The 23,384-nt window shown below is 46.9% G+C and overlaps 1 protein-coding gene across 1 annotated transcript in view; it reads right to left on the reverse strand.

The window, feature by feature from the left end:
• LOC132824525 (CUGBP Elav-like family member 1) overlaps positions 1-21,149 on the reverse strand; it is a 177,724-nt gene extending 156,575 nt beyond the window's left edge. Inside the window, exons 1-2 of the mRNA XM_060839161.1 lie at positions 21,099-21,149; positions 18,403-18,457 (exon numbers count right to left, since the gene is read on the reverse strand). The gene's annotated coding sequence lies outside the window, so the exon portion shown is untranslated. The remainder of the gene's footprint in view (positions 1-18,402; positions 18,458-21,098) is intronic.
• Between the last annotated feature and the right edge of the window lie 2,235 nt (positions 21,150-23,384).

Here is a 23,384-nt window from a genome sequence, read left to right on the forward strand (position 1 = left end):
AATTCATCTGCCTTACCCACTATACTCCTTGCATAAAGTATGTACACTTCAGGCCGCCAGTTCTTTTGTGTTCATCTGCTCTCTGCCTACCCTTTCCCTAACTTCATGATCATTACAGTCTCTAGTTTTCACCTCACTGTCTACTAGTCTGCTCTTCTGATTCCCAGTCCCCTGCCACATTAATTTAAAACCTCCCCAATAGCAGTAGCAAAAACTACCCCAAGGACATTAGTTTCAGTCTGGTTCAGGTGTAGGCCATCCAATCTGTAATAATCCCACCTTCCCCAGAACCGCTCCCAATGTCCCACAAATTTGAATTCCTTCCTCCCACACCATCCCTCAAGCCATGTGTTTCCTTGTCTGTTTGATTCTCTACACCTACAAAGTTGAAAAAAAGTCTTATTATTCAGAGTTTCCATTTCACCAACTTCAGGATAATCCACATTCAACAACCTGCCCTGAAAACTTTGAAAGCACTGACAAATTCCAACACAGCAGATTAACCAATCCACAAGTCAACAGTATACTTTAAATTAAACAACCTATACAACACTTCTTAAAACAAAGTACCTCCCAAACCTAATGAATTCTGTGAAAAAGATTCCAGGGATCTGGAACTTCACAAAAAGTAATTCGTTCTGCCTTGAGTCGTACCTAACATAGAACATAGAATATTACAGCTCAGTACAGGCCCTCGATGTAGCATGCCCTGTGAAACCAATCCGACGCCAATCTAACCTACACTACACCTGTGCACAGAAATACAGCCATTCATTTTTTTTTACATATATTGGTTACAGACAAACCGATGAACGAAGAGAGTAAAACACTGCCTCCACCCTGTTTCAGTGGTGAAGGTAATAAATGAACACCAGTACTGATTTGTTAAAACTTAATTGCATCTGTCAAACCAGACTGAGTTTTTTGTTGAAGCATGGTAAATGACTGGTGAAGGTATGATGGTAATTGATGGTATGTGTATTAACTTTCAGAAGACATTTAGCTGGTGTTAACAAGTTTTGAGAAGATTTGTAGCTCGGGTTGAGGCTCTGAATGTAGGTTTGCTCACTGAGCTAGAAGGCTCATTTTCAGACATTTTATCACCATACTAGGTAAGATCTTCAGTGAGCCTCCAGACAAAACATTGCTGATGATTCCTGCTTTCTATTTATATGTTAGGGCTTCTTTGGGTTGGTGATGTCATCTCCTGGGGTGTTGAATTTCCTATTCATTTTCTCATTGACTGGGACTCCATTTAACACCCCCTGGGAAAAAAAAACAGGAAATGACACCACCACAGGAAATGACATCACTAACCCAAGTCTACATCAGCAACACTGGGAGTTGAAAAGGCAGGAGGATCTGGATGAGAGGATATCAATCATCGTGGAGGCTCAAGCCTTACATCACTGAATTTGGGAGTGGGAGAAGCAGCGAGACTTGCAAGGGAGCAATACAGAGTGGCAGAGACAGTGGAGCCTGTGAGGGAGCAGCACAGAGTGGAAGAGGCAACAGGACCTGCAAGGGAACAGCGCAAAGTTTACATCACAGAAAAACTAAGTTTATTGGTTAAGAAACTGTTGATGAAGATTGTCTATAAATTGCTGTAAATTAGAGAAGTATACATTTTTTGAACAAATATGGTTGGATTTAACTGAGAAAGTTAGGACCAATATAATAAGGTAATAAACATAAGTAAAGCAAGGTCTCCGAAGATTTAAGAAAATGACTGTTGATTAGAGTGAAATAAGCTGATTAGAATAATGCAACATGTGGAGGACTGTTTTTCAGACTGGAAGCCAGTGACCAGTGGAGTGCCACAAGGATCAATGCTGGGTCCACTACTTTTTGGCATTTATATAAATGATTTGGATGTGGGTCTAAGAGGCATAGTTAGTAAGTTTGCAGATAACACCAAAATTGGAGGTGCAATGGACAGCGAAGAAGGTTACCTCAGATTACAATGGGATTTTGACCAGACGGGCCAATGGGCTGAGACGTGGCAGATGGAGTTTAATTTAGATAAATGCGAGGTGCTGCATTTTGGGAAGGCAAATCTGAGCAGGACTTATACACTTAATGGGAAGGTCATAGGGAGTGTTGCTGAACAAAAAGACCTTGGACTGCAGGCACATAGCTCTTGAAAGTGGAGTCGCAGGTAGATAGGATAGTGAAGGCCGCATTTGGCACACTTTCCTTTATTGGTCAGAGTATTGAGTACAGGAGTTGGGGGGTCATGTTGTGGCTGTACAGGACATTGGTTAGCCACTGTTGGAATATTGCGTGCAATTCTTGGCTTCTTCCTATGAGAAGGATTTGAGAAACTTGAAAGGGTTCAGAAAAGGCTTACAAGGATGTTGCCAGGGTTGGAAGATTTGAGCTATAGGGAGAGGCTGAACAGGCTGGGGCTGTTTTCCCTGGAGTGTTGGAGACTGAAGGGTAACATTATGGAGGTTTATAAAATCATAAGGGGCATGGATAGGGTAAATAGACAGAGTCTCTTCCCTGGATTGGGGGAGTCCAGAACTAGAGGGCATAGGTTTAGGGTGGGGGGGGGGGGGAGAAGATATTAGACAGACCTAAGGGGCAATGTTTTCACAGAGAGTGATATGTGTATGAAGTGAGCTGGTGGAGACTAGTACAATTGCAACATTTAAAAGGCACCTGGATGGGTACATGAATAGGAAGGGTTTGGAGGGATGTGGGCCGGCTGCTGGCACGTGGGACGAGATTGAGTTGGGATATCTGGTTGGCATAGACAAGTTAGACTGATGGGTCTGTTTCCGTGCTGTACATCTCTACAACTCTATGACTCTAAGAGAGCAACTAAAATATGAAAATGAAAGAAGTAGCATTAGACAACCTAATGGGGCTAAAGGACGTTAAGTACCTTGGCCCTGAAGGTTGCATCCTCGGAACAGAAAATACGTTGCTGTAGAGATAGTGGGTGCACTAGTTCTAACTTTCCAAAAATCATTGGATTCTGCAGAAGTCTGGAGGAATGGAAAATAGCCAATGCAATGCCACTATCCAAGAGTGGAGGGAGGCAAAAATCAGCAAGCCGCAGACCAATTAGCTGAAAGTTTATTATTGGAAAAGTATTGAAGGCAAATATTTAGAGTAATAACAGAACATTTGGAAAATCTCACACTAATTAAGCAGAGTCAACATGGCTTCATGAAAGGGAAATCATGTCTGACAAATTCGAGTTTTTCGAGGAAGTCTCAACCAGAGTGTATTGAGGGAATGAGTTGGTATGTTGTGTTTGAACTTTCAGAAGGCATTTGACCAGGTACTTCACAAAGTTAACTCATAAGAGCTTGAAAGTCATTTATTGGTAGGAATAGAGAATTAGCTAATGGGTAGGAAACAGCAATTGGGGATAAGGGGTTATTTTTCAGATCAACAAGCCGTTACCACAGGGATCAGTGCTGGAACTAAAACTGTTTGCCATATAAAAGTTAGAAAAAAGCAAATGTACCGGAGCCAAACAACATTCTCCTGCCTTCTCACAGATTCTCTTACTAATCAAGAACATAAATACACTCAATAACTTGGCCTCCACAGCCCTTTGCGATAATAAATTCCACACATTAACCCCACTCTGGCAGAAGAAACTCCTCCTCATTTCAGTTTTGAAATGTCATCTCTTGACTCTGAGGCTATGCCTTCGGGTCACAGTCTCTCCACGTCCACTCTACCTGGACCTCTCGGTGTTCTCTTAGTTTCAGTGAGAACCCCCTCCCACCCCCATCCATTTAAACTATGATGAGTATAAGCCCATATGACAAGCCCATCATCCTCAGGATCATTCCTGTTAACCTTCTCTTGACCCCCTTCCAATGCCAGCATATCCTTCATTAGATATGGGGCCTAAAACCACTCAATATTCCAAATGCAGTCTGACCACAGCCTCATACTGCTTCAGCAGTCCACCTCTGCTCCTCTATTCTAACCCTCTCAAAATGAATGCTAAAATTGCAACTGCCAACTAAACCTGCATGTTAACCATAAGAGAACCCTGAACTTGCTCTAAGTGCCTTTATGCTTCGGATTTCCAAAGGCTTTGCCCATTTAGAAAGTAGTCTACATCTCCAGTCCTGCTACCAAAGTGCATAACATCACACTTTGCCACATTGTATTCCATCTTCCACTTTGCCCACTCTCCTTACCTGTCCAAATTATTTTGCAACCCACTCATTTCCTCAACAGTTTGTCTCTCCATCTGTCATCTGCAAATGTTATAAGAATACTTTGACCTTTTCCCCTTTAAATTTTCCCATTATTTTTCGTGCAACGGAACCCAACCCTCTCTGCCACTATTTAGTTTAAAACCTTCTCACACCTCTAGTCATGCAACTCATCAGGATTCTTGCCCCTGCACAATTCAAGCTTAAATACATCTCCCTCAAACCCTCTCTTCCCTCCCACAACAGCAACAGGGTCCCTCTTGTCTTCTTTTCCATCTCCCTAGTATCCACTTCTACAGGATCATTAGCTGTCACTTCCACCACCTCCAGCTAGACGCCTACATCAGACACATATTCTCCTCCCCTCCCAGGTCAGCCTTCTGCAGGGACCATTCCCTCCAGGCCACCCAGGTCCACTCTGCCTTCACTGCCAACATATCCCTGCACTCCATGGCAACTTCCCCTGCAATCGTAGAAGATGTAACACCTGCTCATATGCTTGCTCACTCCTCATTATCCAAGGTGCCAAAAACATCCCATTTTTCACTAGAGAAATCTGCAGCCTTCTGGACTCAATTGTAAGGCTTGAGGACTTCCTCCTCTGTCTTTTCCCCCAACACCACACACCAGCCCTTGTCAACTGATGGACTGCTACCACATCCAACCCATTCTCAGCTAATAATATTCCCCACTAGTAGCTATTTGTGATAATGCTGTGGCTTTAAGAGATGTGTTTTATTCTGATTTCTTTTAGGAAGAGAGATTGGAGAAACCACACTGCCAGTGGTGTTGTGGAGAATTGCCTGGACTCTGCATCTGATCATTTGTTTGGGCAAGTATGAAGTCGCAAAGTCCTACAGCACGGAGACAGGCCCTTTGGCCCAAACTAGTCCATGCCAACTAAAATGGCCATCCACCCTAACCCCATTTCACTGCACTTGACCCATATCTTCCTAATCCTTTCCTATCCATGTATTTATCAAAATACCTTTCAAATGCTGTTCATGTACCCAGCTCAACCACTTCCGCTGGCAGCTCATTCCTCATGCATGCCCCTCAGGTTCCCTTTTATTCTTTCCCCTCTCACCTGAAATTGATAGCCTCGATTCCCTAACCCTGGGAAAAAACGCAGCAGAAGTTGCCGTGGGGTGCGGGGATATGGTGGCACTGAAGGAAGAGTGGACCTGGGTGGCCTGGAGGGAACGGTCCTTACGGAAGGGAGGGGAATACGTGTCTGATGTTGGCTTCCTGCTGGAGGTGGCAGCTAATGATCCTATGGAAGTGGATATTAGTGAGATGGAAAAGAGGTGAGAACAAGAGGGACCCTCTCACTGTTGTGGGAGGGAAGAGAGGGTTTGAGGGAGATTTTTTCAGCCTCTCATGATCTTGTACAATTCTATAAGTCTCCTACAGAAAAATGTCCTAGCTTATCCAACCGCTCCTTATACACTCAGTCCAGGCAAAATCCTTGTACATTTCTTCTGCACTCTTTCCAGTTTAATAACATCCTCTTTATAAAAAGGTGACCAAAACTGAATAAAATTCTCCAAGTGTGGCCTCACCAACAGCCTGTACAACTGCAATATAACCTCCAAACTTCGATACTCAATGCTCTGGCTGATGAAGGTCAGTGTGCCAAAAGCCTCTTTCATTGCATTGTCTCCTTATGACTCCTCTTTCAGAACTGTGACCCTGAATTCCAACATCTCTGCTCCACTGCACTCTTTCAATTAATTCATCTGACTACTGCTGTGATACTTGCCTTAATCAAAAATGCAACTCCCCCTCCCCTCCTTCCACCAGCTCTGCCCTAAAGCACCTGTACCCTGGCACATTAAGCTGCTAGCCCTGTCCCTCTCTTAGCCATGTTTCTATAATGGCTAAGGGAGGGAGCAGTGGTTTACTAAAAAAGTTGAATCTCTTGTGAAGAGGAAGAAGGTTTATGTTAAGGGTGAGATGTGAAGGCTCAGTTAGGGTGCTTGAGAGTTACAAATTAGCCAGACAAGACCTAAAGAGAGAGCTAAAAAGAGCCGGGGAGGGACATGAGAAGCAGTTGGCAGATAGGATCAAGGATAACCTTAAAGCTTTCTATAGGTAGCATGAGGGTACATAGCTTCAAATTGAGGGGTGATCAATATAGGACAGATGTCAGAGGTAGTATTTTTACTCAGAGGAATTGGGGTGTGGAACACCTTGCCGGCAACAGTAGTAATCTTGCCAACTTTAAGGGCATTTAAATGGTCATTGGATAAACATGTGGATGAGAATGGAATAGTGTAGGTTAGATGGGCTTCAGATTGGTTCCACAGGTCGCTGCAACATCGAGGGCCAAAGGGCCTGTACTGCGCTGTAATTTTCCATGTTCTATATCCTACCCCAGTCCCATAGACCTATCCACGCCTTGAGTTTATCAGCCTTACCTGTCAGCCCTCTTGCATTGAAATAAATGCAATTTAATCCAACAGGCATTCCTTCCACCCTATTGTGTGCCAGCCTGACGTCTCTCTTCACCTTATTATTTCTGATCACTGTATCTCCTTCCATCCTCGAACTGTTTTTGAGGATCCACCTCCCTGCTACTCTAGTTTAAATCCTCTCTTGCACCACTAGCATATCTGGCCACCAAGATATTGGTCCCTCTCCAGTTCAGATGCAACCAGTCTCCCTTGAACAGATCACCTCTGCCCCAGAAAACATCCCTATAATCTAAAAATCGGAATCTCTGACACATGCACTAATTCTTTAGCCATGCATTCATTGGCCGCATCTTCCTGATCTTCACCTCATTAGCACGTGGCACTGGAAGTAATCCTGAGATTATCACCAACGAAGTTCTGGTTTTTAAACTTTTTTCCTAGCTCTCTAGAAATACTCTGCAGGACCTCATGCCTATTTCTAGCTATATCATTTGTGCCAACATGTACAATGACTTCTGGCTGCTCACCCTCCCCCTTGAGAATGTTCTGCAGCCACTCAGCCATCCTGGACCCTGGCACTTGGGTGGCTTCCTGATGAAGAGCGCTGCCAGAAATATCGACTCTCCTGTCCCTCGGATGCTGCCTGACCGGCTGTGCTTTTTCAACACCAGACGTTTTGACTCTGATCTCCAGCATCTACAGTCCTCACAATCTCTTCGGCTACACTCCATCCTGGATTCCCATATGTGGCCACAGAATCTCCTATCTGTCCCCCAAATTACTGAGTCTCCGATCACTAAGGTGTTGTTTACTACCCTTTCCTACTGTGCACCAGAACCAGTCATAATGCAGTCAACCTATGCTGCTTTCCCCTGAATGGTCATTGCCCCTCAACAGTATCTAAAATGGTATACTTGTTTCAGATGGAAATGGCCAGAGGGGATTCCTGCAGTGTCTGTCTCCTTCCTTTGCCTTTCCTGGTTACTCCCAGCTACTCTCTGCCTGCATCTTGAGTGTGACCATCTCACTAAAACTCTCATCTATGAAGCGCTCAACATCTCGGATGATCCGGAATGCATCCAGCTCCCTAATGTGGTCTCCCATGAGCTGCAACTGGGTGCACTTCCCGCAGGTGTCGGCATCAGGGACAATGGAAGTCTCCCTGAGGTCCCACATCCTGCAGGTGGTGGTGGTGGTGATAGATCAGTGGGAAGTGTGGAGCGGATAGCTGAAAAAGGAAGATGGACAGGTAGGTCAGGTCAAGAGGGCGGAGCTCCTGCAACCTCATTTATTGCACCCACTGCTCTTGATGTTATCTCCTCCATATCAGAAAGACCGAAAGCAAACTTGTGGAACAGTTCAAAGGACATCTCTGGTCCACACATACCAACCAAACCCCACCCCCCCCCCCCCTTCCTGTGGCTATCCATTTCAACTCCCCCAATGAAATGTCCATACTGGGCCTCCTTCACCACCTAAACAAGGCCACCCACAAACTGGAGGAAGTACACTTCAGGTGGCACCTCAGGAGCCTAAACCCCACAGCCTCAACATCGATTTCACCAGTTTCCAAATCTCCCCTCCTCCCACCCAATCCCAGATCCAACCCTCCAACTCAACTCCACCTTTTTGACCTGACCTACCTGTCCATCTTCCTTCCTACCCATCTGCTCCACACTTCCCACCGTCCTATCACCATCACCTTCTATCCTGACTCACCTACCTTTCCCCAGCTTCAATTCTTCCCCTTATTTACGTCTCAACCTCCTTCCAAGTTCTGGATGTCAGTATGCTCGCTGAGCTGAAAGGTTCATTTCCAAGAAACCCCAGCTGGAAATGAACCTTCCAGCTACATCCAGAACCTCAACCTGAGCTGCAAATCTTCGCAAAACCCCCTACCCAGTACTGAAGAAGGGTTTTGCCTGAAACATCGACTCCCTTGGTCTTCAGATGCTGCCTGACCTGCTGTGCTTTTTCCAGTGCCACACTTTATCAACTCCTACTTTCCAGCATCTGCAGTCCTCAATCTCCTTGAAATTCATATCACCAATGGTAGAGAAACTGTGATTTATACTGACCAAATCCTGCAATTTTTTTGGGGGGGGTGCAGTGAGAGAAATTCTGGAGCAGTAACTTATGGTCGTTTCATTGGAGTTTAATTCTCCAGCCATATAATTAAACATCATTCAAGTCACTGGGAAAGAAACATGCTGGAGCTAACACTTTATCATAATCACATAACTGAAAGCTAATATTGCGATTCAAATGGACCTAGGTTTAAAAAAAAGGTTACCATGAAATTCATTGTTTCTGAACAGTAATAATATAAGTATATTTAAAGTTAAAAAGAATGATTGACAAATGTTTCGATTAGATTTCCTACAGTGTGGAAACAGGCTCTTCGGCCCAACAAGCCCACACTGACCCTCCGAAGAGCAACCCACCCAAACCCATTCCCCTACGTTTACCCCTGACTAATGCATCTAACACTACATTTGGCTTGACCAATTCACCTAACCTGCACATGTTTGGACTGTGGGAGGAAACCAGAGCACCCGGAGAAAACCCACGCAGACACAGGGAGAATGTGCAAACTCCACACAGACAGTTGCCTGAGGCAGCAAGTGAACCTGGGTTGTTGGAGCTGTGAGGCAGCAGTGCTAACCACTGAGCCACCGTACCGCCTCAAATGATAATGCCTATTAAAGGTATATTTTCAGTCCTTTTTGGGGAGGTGTGTGATTAAACCTGCCCAAATTAATTGCAATGAAGGGTTTTAAAAAATAATGACTAGGTCAGTCAATCCTCCTAAATGACCAGGGAATGACAGACCAGTGAATCTCATCAGTGAGAAAATTCTAAAAGAATTGAATTGAATTAGTTTTATTGTCACATGTATTCATAAAAGTACAGTGAAAACTTTACAATTTGCTTCCAGCACCATCTTAGGTACAGAGTTTTAGTTAGAAAACAGAAAAATAAAGAAAACAAAGTTAAAAAGTTAAACATTACAGTCCTTCTTACTAAAAGCTAGAAAACCAAAGGAGAAAATAAATATCCATTTAGAATGGTCTGATCAGGAATTGGCAACACAGCTTTGTTAGAGAGACATATCCCTAAAGAATCTTGTGGAATCTTTTGAGCTGAACAAGTTTGTAGAAGAGGGTAATGCAGTTAGTGTGGTTTACATGGATTTCAGGAAGGCATCCTGCATGGGAAACTGACTAACAAGGTGAAAGCATTTGGGATCCAGAGTTACTAGGTAAGATGAATACAAAGTTGGCTAAGTGACAAAAGACATAGGGAGGTAGATGGCTGTTTTCAGGACTGAAGGGCAATGGCCTAATTGCACCATGCGGATCAGTGCTGAATTCCTTATTGTTTGTGACATTGATATAAATAGTGTAGATGGGAGTGGGGGGAAATGATAAGTAAGTCTGTTAATGGCATGAAGTTTGGCCAGATGGTTGACAGCGAGGAAGAAGGTCTTAGCTTGAGAATATAGAAGGACTGGTCAGAAAGCATACCAGTGTCAGATGGAACTTAAAGCTGAAAAATAACCCTGGGAAGAAGTAACAAGGCAAGGGAGTATTCAATGAATGGCAGGACATGAGGAAGCTCAGAGTACAGAGGTAGTTGGGGGAGTTGTCCACAGATGTCTGAAGGTGGTGGGACAGACAAATAGTATGGTCACGGTGGCATACAGGCATTTATCAATATAGTTCGATGTGATTGTACTAGAGGGGGTGCAGAGGAGATTCATCAGGATGTTGCCTGGGATGGAGCTTCTTTGCCACAAAGGGAGACTGGATGAGCTCAGATTTTTGTTTGGAGCAGTGAAGGTTAAAGGGAAATCTGATAGACTTGTAAAAGTTCTGAGGGGCATGGACAGAGAGATACAAAACAGCTGCTCCTCTTAGTTGCAGGGTCAATAACAAGGGAGCATACCTTTACGATGAAAGGCAGGAAGTTTAAGGAGGACCTGGAATGTTTTTTCACCCAGTGGGTGGTAGGATCTGCAATGCCCTGCCTGGAGGGTAGTTGAGGGAAACCTCACAACTTTTAGTTTAAAACTCCTTGGCAAGCACTCGAAGTGTCAAAATATTCAAGGCTATCAGCCGAGTGCAGGAAAGTGAGATGAGCATAGATTTAGAACATTTTTGGCAGTACACACAAAATAGGCCAAAGGGCCTTTTCTATCCTGTATGCTTCTACAATTCTATGGAATTCAGTATCTGTCAGACAGTAGGGAGTCCCTGGAGTTTTAATGCAGCTTTCAGTGCTCGGACCAGGTTTATGGCCAGGAATATAAACATGCAAGACTCGCTTTTGATTTAAGATGATCAATAATTGATTTTAGCTTAGGAAACCCGGGGAACAGAACCAGTTTGAAGCTAGAAATGACAGATGATTGACAGGCTGAGAAAACCTAAGCATCAGCTCTGTGAATATTCATTCGAGAAAACTTCACAGTTCACAGAAAACACAGGAAAATGGGTTGAGTTGACCTTAAATATTTGAGACAGAGAGGCAATTCTCCCTAAATGTGAAATGATAAAGGGATGGTGTTGGGGAAAATATGAAAGCTGTGAGCTTTAAGATCTTACAAATTCTTCTATATTTAAATAGCTTAGTTTGTTTTATTTTCTCATTTTTCCTTTTATGTAGTAAATTTCAGTTTTATCATTGAAACAGTCACAGGAGGCTGTGGATTTCAGTGGGTGACCACCATGTTTGGGATATGACTTGTCCAATGGTACCATAAGCTGGGAATATAACAGTGTGCTCTGATCAGTCTCAATAATCATGGAGGTCATAATCACATCACCTATAAATAATTAGTGAGGCAATAAATCTCATGATATTTACTCAACAAGATTCTTCTTGTTAGATCAGAAAGGTGGATCTCCTCATCCACACTAGACTAGTGTTTCTCTTGTGCAGTCAATATTATGTTTGCCTCACATGAAAACAGTCACCAGTTCGAAACAGGACAGAAATTCTGGAGAATGTATGCATCTCCACGCGAGTGGAAATTTTTAAGGGATTCTTGTGATGGAGTGGTAGTGACCCCAACTCATTGTGAAGGCCCAGATTCAAATTCCACCTGCACCAGAAGTGTGTCGTAACATCTGATTTTAAAATATCCACCAAACCGTTTAAAGCTTAAAGGTATTACATAAACTACAAAGCAGCCCCGAAGTTAAATTGTCATTCTTCCTTTGAGACAATTGTTAGGAACGACTTCCTTCAACACTCTGGAACAAATTCTTTGTACAAACCATTCATACCAGAGTTGTCAATTTGCAGTCACCTCCAGAGCCCCTTTATCTACGATGTTAAACTTCTGAAAGCCAGTTGGTGAATGAGGAAACCAGTTGTCGGTTGTCAAGTTTTAGAGTCATTGGCAGCGTGTCATGACAAATATACAGTCTCTTATTCTACCATTTATCACCAGTATAGCCCCTCAATCTACAACCCATTGTCATTAATAAAAGCAAAACATTCAACAAAAACTTAAACAAAATTAAAGCCTAACTCCCCAGACCTATATAATGTACTTATCCCACAGTCAGACCCAGCAGTCTCAAACGGCCACAAGCACATGAGCAGATGCCGCAGCTCCCTCCCCAGAGGCACTGAAGTACACACACCACCTACGAACGTGGAGCAGGTTGTTGGGTCAAATGACATCCACAACCTCCCGCTGCACCTGTTAATGGCCCTTTGACCTGTAAATGACCATATCACAGAAGCAGCATCAGATTTACAAAAGCGAAATCAAGGTCAACAGATCTACAGGAATTTTGAGAGTAGTCATAGAGTTGATCAGGAGAGCCAGTTATACAGTTTACTTGGACTTTCAGAGGTCTTTTAACAATGCCCCATACAAGAAATTAGCACTTAAAGTGCGTGGAATTGGGAGTAGTGTACTGACCTGAATACAGAGCTTTCAGACAAAGTTAAGAATAAAGAGACTTTATATAATTGTACAAATATGGTACTTCAGGAATCAGAACTTGCACCCCAGCTTTGCACAATATACATTAACAATTTCAATGAGGAAACTAAATATATTGCAAATTTTGTAGATAACACAAAAGTGGGTGGGACAGTGAGCTGCAAGGAGGATGCTGTGATGTTTTAGTGTGATTTGGACAAATTGAGAGAGTGATAAGTGTACTGCACATACTGTATGTGAATAAATGTGAAGTTGTCCACTGTGTAGCAGAAACAAGAAGGCAGATTACCTGATCGGCAACAGATTGGGAAAGAGGGAAATGCAATGAGATGAGTGTGACCTTCTATACCAGTCACTGAAAGCAAGCATGCAGGTGCAGCAAGCAGCGAAGGCAGCAAATGCCTTGTCGTCTTCACAGCGATAGGATCCAAGTACAGGATGGAGAAAGTGAGGACTGCAGATACTGGAGATCAGAGTCGAGTGGAAAAGCACAGCAGGTCAGGCAGCATCTGAGGAGCAGAAGAATCGATGTTTCGAGTAAATGTTGATTCTCCTGCTCCTCGGATGCTGCCTGACCTGCTGTGTTTTTTTCCAGCACCACACTCTCGACTCCAAGTACAGGATATCTTGTTGCAATTGCATAGGACTTTGGTGAGACCAAATCTGGAATATTACATGCAGTTTAGATTACTTACAGCGTGGAAACAGGCCCTTCAGCCCAACAAGTCCACACCGACCCTCCAAAAAGCAACCCAGCCAGACCTATTCCCCTACATTTACCCCCTCACCTAACACTATGAGCAATGTAGCATGGCCAATTCACCTAACCTGCACATCTTTGAACTGTGGGAGGAAACCAGAGCACCCGGGGAGAATAGTTGCGTGAGGCGGGAATTGAACCCGGGTCTCTGGCGCTGTGAGGCAGCAGTGCTAACCACTGTGCCACCGTGCTGCCAATGGTTTTCCTTCTCTGGGGAAGGATATTCTGACTATGCAAGGATTTGGACAAAGGTTTACCAGACTGAGTCCTAGAATGGCAAGACTGAAATACAGAGAGGCAGGATCAGATAGGACTACACTGCAGTTTAGAAAGATGCCAGAGGGTTGTTTAGAAACCTAACAGGATATCCTAACAGGATTAAACAGGGTAAACGCAGGAAGGATGTTCCTGATGTATGAAGCATCCAGAGCCAGGGGTTTAGGCTAAGGATATCGGGTAGTCATTGAGGACAAGGTGAGGTCTGCAGATGCTGGAGATCAGAGCTGAAAATGTGTTGCTGGAAAAGCGTAGCAGGTCAGGTAGCATCCAAGGAACAGGAAATTCGACGTTTCGGGCATAAGCCCTTCATCAGGAATTCCTGATGAAGGGCTTATGCCCGAAACATCGAATTTCCTGTTCCTTGGATGCTACCTGACCTGCTGCGCTTTTCTAGTCATTGAGGACTACAAGGAGAAATTTCTTCAACTGAATGGTGAGCCTATAGAATTCTCTGTTACCGAAAGTTGAGACAAAACACTGAATGTTTCTTAATAATAAAAGAATCAAATGGTATGGGGAGAAAAAGGGATTTTGAATGATCGGCCATGATCATATTCTTAGCAGTGTGGAGGAACAAAGAGATCTGGGTGTGCAAGTACATAGATCCCTCAAAGCTGCTACCCAAGTGGATAGGGTTGTTAAGAAAGCATTCCTGATGAAGGGCTTTTGCCCGAAACGTCGATTTCGCTGCTCGTTGGATGCTGCCTGAACTGCTGTGCTCTTCCAGCACCACTGATCCAGAATCTGGTTTCCAGCATCTGCAGTCATTGTTTTTACCTTGTTAAGAAAGCATATGGTGTTTTGGCTTTCATTAAAAGGGGGAATCGAATTTAAGAGCCACGAGGTCTTGCTACAGGTCTACAAGTCCCTGGTGAAACCACACTTGGAATATTGTGTCCAGTTCTGGTCGCCCTACTATAGGAAAGATACAGAGGCTTTGGAGAGGGTGCAAAGAAGGTTTACCAGGATGCTGCCTGGACTGGAGGGCTTGAAGCTTGAATAAGCTCGGACGTTTCTCTCTGGAGAGAAGGGGGAAGAGAGGAGACCTGATTGAGGTATACAAGATAATGAGAGGAATAGATAGAGTCAATAATCAGAGACTTTTCCCCAGGGCAGGATTGACTGGTAAGAGAAGTCATAGCTTGAAGATATTTGGAGGAAGGTATAAAGGAGACATCAGAGATAGGTTCTTTATGCAGAGTTGTGAATGTTTGGAATGTGTTGCCAGCTGCTGTGGTGGAAGCAGAGTCATTGGGGGCATTTAAGCAACTGCTGGACGTGCACATGGATAGCAGTGAGTTGAGGGGTGCATAGGTTAAGTTACTATATTTTATATTAGGATTAAATCTCGACACAACATCATGGGCCAAAGGGCCTGTTTTGTGCTATACTTTTCTATACTGAATGGCAGAGGAAGTTCAAAAGGGCCAAATGGCCTACTCCTGCTCCTATTGTCTATGCGTGAGTCTGTCCTCACCATCCCTCCTGCCACTTGCATATCGGATGGCCAAAGATCAGAAAGCTGGGACTGAAATGCTTTACAAACCCCAAGGAGCAATCCTTCAAAAAACAAGGGCTGCAACACCTCAAGTTCCCCTCAAGACACTCCCCATCTTTCACTGTTGCTGAGACATAACCCTGGTACTCCCTCCCTAACACTGCAGGTGTACCTACTAAACATGAATGGCAGTGATTCAAGTCCTCAGCTCATCACTCTTCCAGGGGAAACTAGGGACGGGCAATAGCCCACATTACCTGAATAAATGAAGAAAATATCTCACTAAATAGTTAATACATACACTAATCTTGGCTTTATTAGTTGAGGTAGGAGAAAGTGAGAACTGCAGATGCTGGAAATCAAAGCTTAAAAATATGTTGCTGGAAAAGCGCAGCAGGTCAAGCAGTATCAAAGGAACAGGAGAAACGGGGGCATAAGCCCTTCTTCAGGAATGAGGAGGGTGTGCCAAGCAGGATAAGATAAAAGGTAGGGAGGAGGGACTTGGGGGAGGGGCATTGGGAATACGATAGGTGGAAGGAGGTTAAGGTGAGGGCGATAGGCTGGAGTGGGGTGAGGGCGGAGAGGTCGGGAAGATGATTACAGGTTAGGAAGGTGGTGCTGAGTCCGATGGTTGGGACTGAGATAAGGTGGGGGGAGAGGAAATGAGAAAGCTGGAGAAATCTGCATTCATCCCTTGTGGTTGGAGGGTTCCTAGGCAGAAGATGAGATGCTCTTCCTCCAGGCATCGTGTTGCTATGGTCTGGCGATGGAGGCAGCCAAGGACCTGCATGTTCTTGGCGGAGTGGGAGGGAGAGTTAAAGTGTCCAGCCACGGGGCAGTTGGGTTGGTCGGTGCGGGTGTCCCAGAGGTGTTCTCTGAAACATTCCGCAAGTAGGTGGCCTGTCTCCCCAATATAGAGGAGGCCACATCGGGTGCAGCGGATGCAGTAAACGGTGTGTGTGGAGGTGCAGGTGAATTTCTGACGGATATGGAAGGATCCCTTGGGGCTCTGGTGGGAAGTGAGGGGGAGGTGTGGGCGCAGGTTTTGCATTTCTTGCGGTTGCAGGGGAAGGTGCCGGGAGTGGAGGTTGGGTTGGTGAGGGGGTGTGGATCTGATGAGGGAGTCACGGAGGAGTCTTTCCAGAACGCTGATAGGGGAGGGGAGGGAAATATATCCTTGGTGGTGGGGTCTGTTTGGATCCACAAGCCACTGTTTGGACCCACTCCGCCAAGGACATGCAGGTCCTTGGCCTCCTCCATCACCAGACCATAGCAACACAACGCCTGGAGGAAGAGCGTCTCACCTTCTGCTAGGAACCCTCAACCACAAGCGATGAGTGCAGATTTCTCCAGCTTTCTCATTTTCCCCTCTCCCCAACTTTTCTCAGTCCCAACTCTCGGACTCAGCACCGCCCTCTTGACCTGCAATCTTCTTCCCGATCTCTCCGCCCCCACCCCCTCTCCAGCCTATCACCCTTACCTTAACCTCCTTCCACCTATCGTATTCCCAATGCCCCTCCCCCAAGTCCCTCCTCCCTACCTTTTATCTTAGTCTGCTTGGCACACTCTCCTCATTCCTGAAGATGGACCTATGCCCGAAACATCGATTCTCCTGCTCCTTGGATGCTGCCTGACCTGCTGCGCTTCTCCAGCAACACATTTTTAAGCTTTATTAGTTGAGGTACAGAGTTTAAGAACAGGGAGGTTATGCTTGAACTGTACAAGATGTTGATTAGGCCACAGCTAGAGCACTATGTGTAAATGTAGGATCCACATTAGAGAAGAGATGTGATTAGATTAGATTAGATTAGATTAGACTTACAGCGTGGAAACAGGCCCTTCGGCCCAACAAGTCCACACCGACCCGCCGAAGCGCAACCCACCCATACCCCTACATTTACCCCTTACCTAACACTACGGGCAATTTAGCTTAGCCAATTCACCTGACCCGCACATCTTTGGACTGTGGGAGGAAACCGGAGCACCCGGAGGAAACCCACGCAGACACGGGGAGAACGTGCAAACTCCACACAGTCAGTCGCCTGAGTCGGGAATTGAACCCGGGTCTACAGGCGCTGTGAGGCAGCAGTGCTAACCACTGTGCCACCGTGTTGCCCAAAGAACTGGATCGAGTGCAAAGGAGATTTACCAGGACGTTTTTTTATTATTCACAGGATGTGGGTGTCACTGATAGGGATAGGCAATAAATGATGGCCCAAAGTGCCCCAGACAGCAGCTGAGAGTCATCCACATGCACAGTGATGGCCTAGTGGTATTGTTGCCAGGCTGTTAACTCAGAAACTTAGTTAATGTTCTGAGGACCCTGGTTCAAATCCTGAGATTAAAGCTCTTACAAACCCGTGCAGCAATCCCTCAAAAATAAACTTTCCCTACGTTCCCCTCAAGATAGTCCACCATCCTTTCACTGTAATTATAATCCTGGAACACGGTGCCTAACATCACCGAGGTATACCTACAACAAATGGATTCTGTTTGACACCAGTTCCCAGCTGTTTAGGGGAAAGAATCTGATGAAGTGAGAATCCCACAGGAGACCCCTTGCTATCTCCAGACAGCAGGATGTGGCACAATGGATGGAGTGTTGCTTAAGGCTTGTTAGAATGACACTGCAAACAATAAATCAAACGGACTAGTTAATCAAAATTAATGGGTGACAGCCATAATCTCTCTTGAATGAAAGCTCCCAAACCGTACATCCTTCAACTTCAATCAAACAACTCAGCACCAGCCCACATGTTGGTAAACTTTGGACCTGGGAGTCCCTGCCTCCAGCAATGTGAAAAATCAAATGGCTTCAGGACTCAAAATGTGCCAAATCAGGTTCACGATGTCTTAGAATGGTGTACTCCACAACCACCTAAAGGAGCAGCGCTCCGAAAGCTAGTGCCTCCAATTAAACCTGTTGGACTATAACCTGGTGTTGTGTGATTTTTTTTTAAACTTTGTACACCCCAGTCCAACATCGACATCTCCAAATCAGATTCACAATGGTCAAGATCACGGCTCTTGATTTTATTCCGATACTTTCAAAGGTCAAAGCAACTTCACAGTAGTTAAGGTTCCCGTTCTTCACCATAAACTAGTACTGCAGACTATCCTCAGCCTGTCATACAAAGCAGCTGGAAAATTTAAAACTGGTCCCTCTATAGACTGTTTGCTAAAATCAAGATTCAAGTACTCTTCACAGACAAACCCACATGGGCCAACAGTAAACAAGTAATCAGACACCAGCAGCCTTTCCAACAGCCAGTGAAACATATTTTAAGAACACTTACCTTAAAGCCTTCCTTGAGTAATACGCTCTGCTGCTCGATCGCGACCCTCTGAACCCTCGAGGAAAACAAGAAACCGAGTTCAGCCCAAGTCAAAACCTGCCAAAAAGCTGAGAATGGTGCTTCCCGGCCAACGAGTACTACACTGCCAGGCTCAGAGACAACACTGAATAGAACAGACATGCAAAATGTACAGGTTCAGAAAGCTACAGCTCCTCACTTCACCACGCAGCTGTAAAAAATCAAATGACACCTCCCACAGCAGTGTCACTGTCTTGCACGGTTTCTGTTTTTAGTTCAACCATGCCCCAATGTCATTTTGCTTCCACTGAGTCAGAAGGCAGTGGAAACGAGTTCCAATTGAGGGGTATGGGCACAAAATTGAGCTTGGTATTTTAATATGGTGGGGGACCTTGTCAATGCACCAGAGGGAGTGCTGCACTGTCAGCGAGCCGGGCCGCTTGCAGCGCCGCGCCGTCACAGGGTCAGCCCCGACCCAGCGCCGCGCCGTCACAGGGTCAGCACCGACCCAGCGCCCGCGCCGTCACAGGGTCAGCACCGACCCAGCGCCGCGCCGCCACAGGGTCAGCACCGACCCAGCGCCCCCACCGTCACAGGGTCAGCACCGACCCAGCGCCGCGCCGTCACAGGGTCAGCACCGACCCAGCGCCGCGCCGTCACAGGGTCAGCACCGACCCAGCGCCGCGCCGTCACAGGGTCAGCACCGACCCAGCGCCCGCGCCGTCACAGGGTCAGCACCGACCCAGCGCCGCGCCGCCACAGGGTCAGCACCGACCCAGCGCCCCCACCGTCACAGGGTCAGCACCGACCCAGCGCCGCGCCGTCACAGGGTCAGCACCGACCCAGCGCCGCGCCGTCACAGGGTCAGCACCGATCCAGCGCCCCCACCGTCACAGGGTCAGCACCGACCCAGCGCCGCGCCGTCACAGGGTCAGCACCGACCCAGCGCCGCGCCGTCACAGGGTCAGCACCGATCCAGCGCCCCCACCGTCACAGGGTCAGCACCGACCCAGCGCCGCGCCGTCACAGGGTCAGCACCGACCCAGCGCCGCGCCGTCACAGGGTCAGCACCGACCCAGCGCCGCGCCGTCACAGGGTCAGCACCGACCCAGCGCCCCCACCGTCACAGGGTCAGCACCGACCCAGCGCCCCCACCGTCACAGGGTCAGCACTGACCCAGCGCCGCGCCGTCACAGGGTCAGCCCCGACCCAGCGCCCCCACCGTCACAGGGTCAGCACCGACCCAGCGCCCCCGCCGTCACAGGGTCAGCACCGACCCAGCGCCGCGCCGTCACAGGGTCAGCACCGACCCAGCGCCGCGCCGTCACAGGGTCAGCCCTGACCCAGCGCCCCCACCGTCACAGGGTCAGCACTGACCCAGCACCGCGCCGTCACAGGGTCAGCCCCGACCCAGCGCCCCCACTGTCACAGGGTCAGCCCTGACCCAGCGCCCCCACTGTCACAGGGTCAGCACTGACCCAGCGCCGCGCCGTCACAGGGTCAGCACCGACCCAGCGCCCCCACCGTCACAGGGTCAGCACCGACCGAGCGCCGCACCGTCACGGGGTCAGCACCGACCCAGCGCCCCCACCATCACAGGGTCAGCACCAACCCAGCACCGCGCCATCAGAGGGTCAGCACTGCGCCGACACAGGGTCAGTACTAAGGAAGTGTTGCACTGTCGGAGGATCAGTGCTGAGGGAGTGTTGAACTATCAGAGGATCAGCACTGACCCAACGCTGCGCCGTCAGAGGGCCAATATTGTGGGAGCAACGCTTTGTCAGGAAATTACTAATTAGTGTTGGAGGGTGCCAAGGACATGCCGTAACTCCAGAGGTTCAACATTGAGGGAGTACTGTCAGAAGGCCGGTCTGGAGGGAGTGCAGCAGTGCTGCAGTCAGTCACATGGAGTGCATAGTGCCCTTTCAGATGAATAACACTGGGGTCATGCCACTTTGTTGGAGATTCAGTACTGAGGGAGTGACACACTGTTCAAGGATAAGGACTGAGGGAGTGCCACACTGTCGGAAGGTCAGTGCTGAGGGAGTGCTGCACTGTCGGAAGGTCAGTACTGAGGGAGTGCTGCACTGTCGGAAGGTCAGTCCTGAGGGAGTACCGCACTGTCAGAGGGTCAGTGTTGTGGGAGTCCTGCTCTGTCAGAGGGTCAGTACTGAGGGAGTGCTGCTCTGTCAGAGGGTCAGTGCTGAGGGAGTGCTGCTCTGTCAGAGGGTCAGTACTGAGGGAGTGCTACACTGTCAGAGGGTCAGTGCTGAGGGAGTGCTGCTCTGTCAGAGGGTCAGTACTGAGGGAGTGCTACACTGTCAGAGGATCAGTGCTGAGGGAGTGCTGCTCTGTCAGAGGGTCAGTCCTGAGGGAGTACCGCACTGTCAGAGGGTCAGTACTGAGGGAGTGCTGCTCTGTCAGAGGGTCAGTACTGAGGGAGTGCTGCACTGTCAGAGAGTCAGTGCTGAGGGAGTGCTGCACTGTCAGAGGGTCAGTACTGAGGGAGTGCTGCTCTGTCGGAGGGTCAGTACTGAGGGAACAGTAACTGTTAGTTGGGGTGAGTGATCATCAGTTAATGGTTCCACGTGGACTGTGATACCTTCCTGTGTAACCCTACCCCTTGCCCCCCGGCTCTGTGTGTGTCTGCTTCTCCCCAGGAGCTGCTGGTATCTTACCCGCTCAGCGTCACTCTCCCCCTCACTCTCTCTCAGCTCCCACAAGAAGACGCGCTCAAAATGGCCGAACTTCCGCTCCCAACAACCCACGGGCATGGCAGGCAGAGGCGGGACACTCAACATGGCGGATTGACGTTCCCGGCGCGGGACACTCAACATGGCGGATTGACGTTCCCGGCGCGGGACACCCAACATGGCGGATTGACGTTCCCTGCGCGGGACACTCAACACCCCTCAGGGATCGCCTCTGACGTCAGTGCCTCTCTGCAACTGGCCATGAGGCTTTGGATAAATGGGAATATTTGGACACAAACAGAGCAGTGTTATAAGAGAGGAGAAATGTGGGAGTGTTGGTGTTACAGTGTGGTTTGCAATCTGAAACTTATATTTTTCAATTTTTAAAAATCACACCACACCAGGTTATAGTCCAACAGGTTTATTTGGAAGCACTAGCTTTCGGAGCACTGCCCCTTCATCAGGTGGTTGTGGAAAATAATGTCATAAGACAAGAATTTATAATAAACATTTACAGTGTGATGTAACTGAAATTATATATTGGAGAAGACATGGATTGTCTGTTAAGTCTCATCTTTTAGAATGAGCATGTTAGTTTCAGTTCTTTCATATGTAAATTGCAGAATATTTTGAAAATTACATTCCGGAGTGAACTTTAACAATTGGTGTCATGTCAGCCCAGATTATGGAGATGTACAGCATGGAAACAGACCCTTCGGTCCAACCCGTCCATGCTGACCAGATATCCCAACCCAATCTAGTCCCACCTGTCAGCACCCTGCCCATATCCCTCCTAACCCTTCCTATTCATATACCCATCCAAATGCCTCTTAAATTTGCAATTGTACCAGCCTCCACCACTTCCTCTGACAGCTCATTCCATACACGTACCACCCTCTGCGTGAAAAGGTTACCCATGAGGTCTCTTTTATTATCTTTCCCCTCTCACCCTAAATCAATGCCCTCTAGTTCTGGACTCCCCCACCCCAGGGCAGAGACTTTGTCTATTTCTCCTATCCATGCCCCTCTTGATTTTATAACACCAAAATTGGAGGTGTAATGGACAGTGAAGAAGGTCACCTCAGATTACAATGGGATCTTGATCAGATTGGTCAAGGGCTGAAAAGTGGCAGATGGAATTTAATTCAGATAAATGCGAGGTGCTGCATTTTGGGAAAGCAAATCTTAGCAGGACTTATACACTTAATGGTAAGGTCCTAGGGAGTGTTGCTGAACAAAGAGACTTTGGAGTGCAGGTTCCTAGCTCCTTGAAAGTGTAGTCGCAGGTAGATAGGATAGTGAAGAAGGCGTTTCCTTTATTGATCGGAGTATTGAGTACAGAGTTGGGAGGTCATGTTGCAGCTATACAGGACATTGGTTAGGCCACTGCTGGAATATTGCTTCCAATTCTGGTCTCCTTCCTATCGGAAAGATGTTGTGAAACTTGAAAGAGTTCGGAAAAGCTTTACAAGGATGTTGCCAGGGTTGGAGGATTTGAGCTGAAGGTGTGAAGTGCCCTGTCTGAGGCTGTCTATGTCCCAATGTTCAGACTGATTCTCATCTAAAAAAGGAATTTACAGAATTGTGCATGGATTCATGCAGTTTTTGAGCCAAATAAAATGTAATTCTGCAAGTACAAATTCACCCCACAAACTTATATGTGTATGTGCATGCATGTGGGGCTATGAGTATCTGTGAGAGTGTGTGTGTGTATGCGAGTGTAAAGGGGTATAAGTCTGAGAGAGGGTGCGTGTGAGTGTGGGAGTGTATGAATGAGTATCTGTGAGACAGTGTGTGTATGTGTGAATGTAAAGGGGTATACGTCTGTGAGAGGGTGTGTGTGTATGTGAATGTGGGAGTATATGAATGAGCGTATGAGAGAGGGTCTGCATATGAGAGAGGGTTTGTGTGAGTGTACGGATCTGTAGGTGTGTGTGTACGCATGCGTCAGTGGACACTCGAAAGTACTCAAAGATGCCCTCATAAGAACAGGGTATGATCTCAACTCATTGACTGCCAGTTCCGACATGCCACAGTGAGAAACTATAATGACCGCCTCACGTGCTGCAACCAACAGGGTACTCTTCTTTGTCCAGTACTTCCCAGGAGCCAAAAAACTATGCTATGTTTTTCACAGCCTGCAACACATTATCAATGAGGATGAGCACCTTGCCAAGGCACTCCTCACGCTTCCACTGCTCGCCTTTAAACAATCACCAAACCTTAAACAGATCGTTATTCGTAGCAAACTGCCCAACTCTCAGGACAACA

This window comes from Hemiscyllium ocellatum, chromosome 18, assembly GCF_020745735.1.
Source record: "Hemiscyllium ocellatum isolate sHemOce1 chromosome 18, sHemOce1.pat.X.cur, whole genome shotgun sequence".
In the NCBI taxonomy this organism is placed as follows: domain Eukaryota; kingdom Metazoa; phylum Chordata; class Chondrichthyes; order Orectolobiformes; family Hemiscylliidae; genus Hemiscyllium; species Hemiscyllium ocellatum.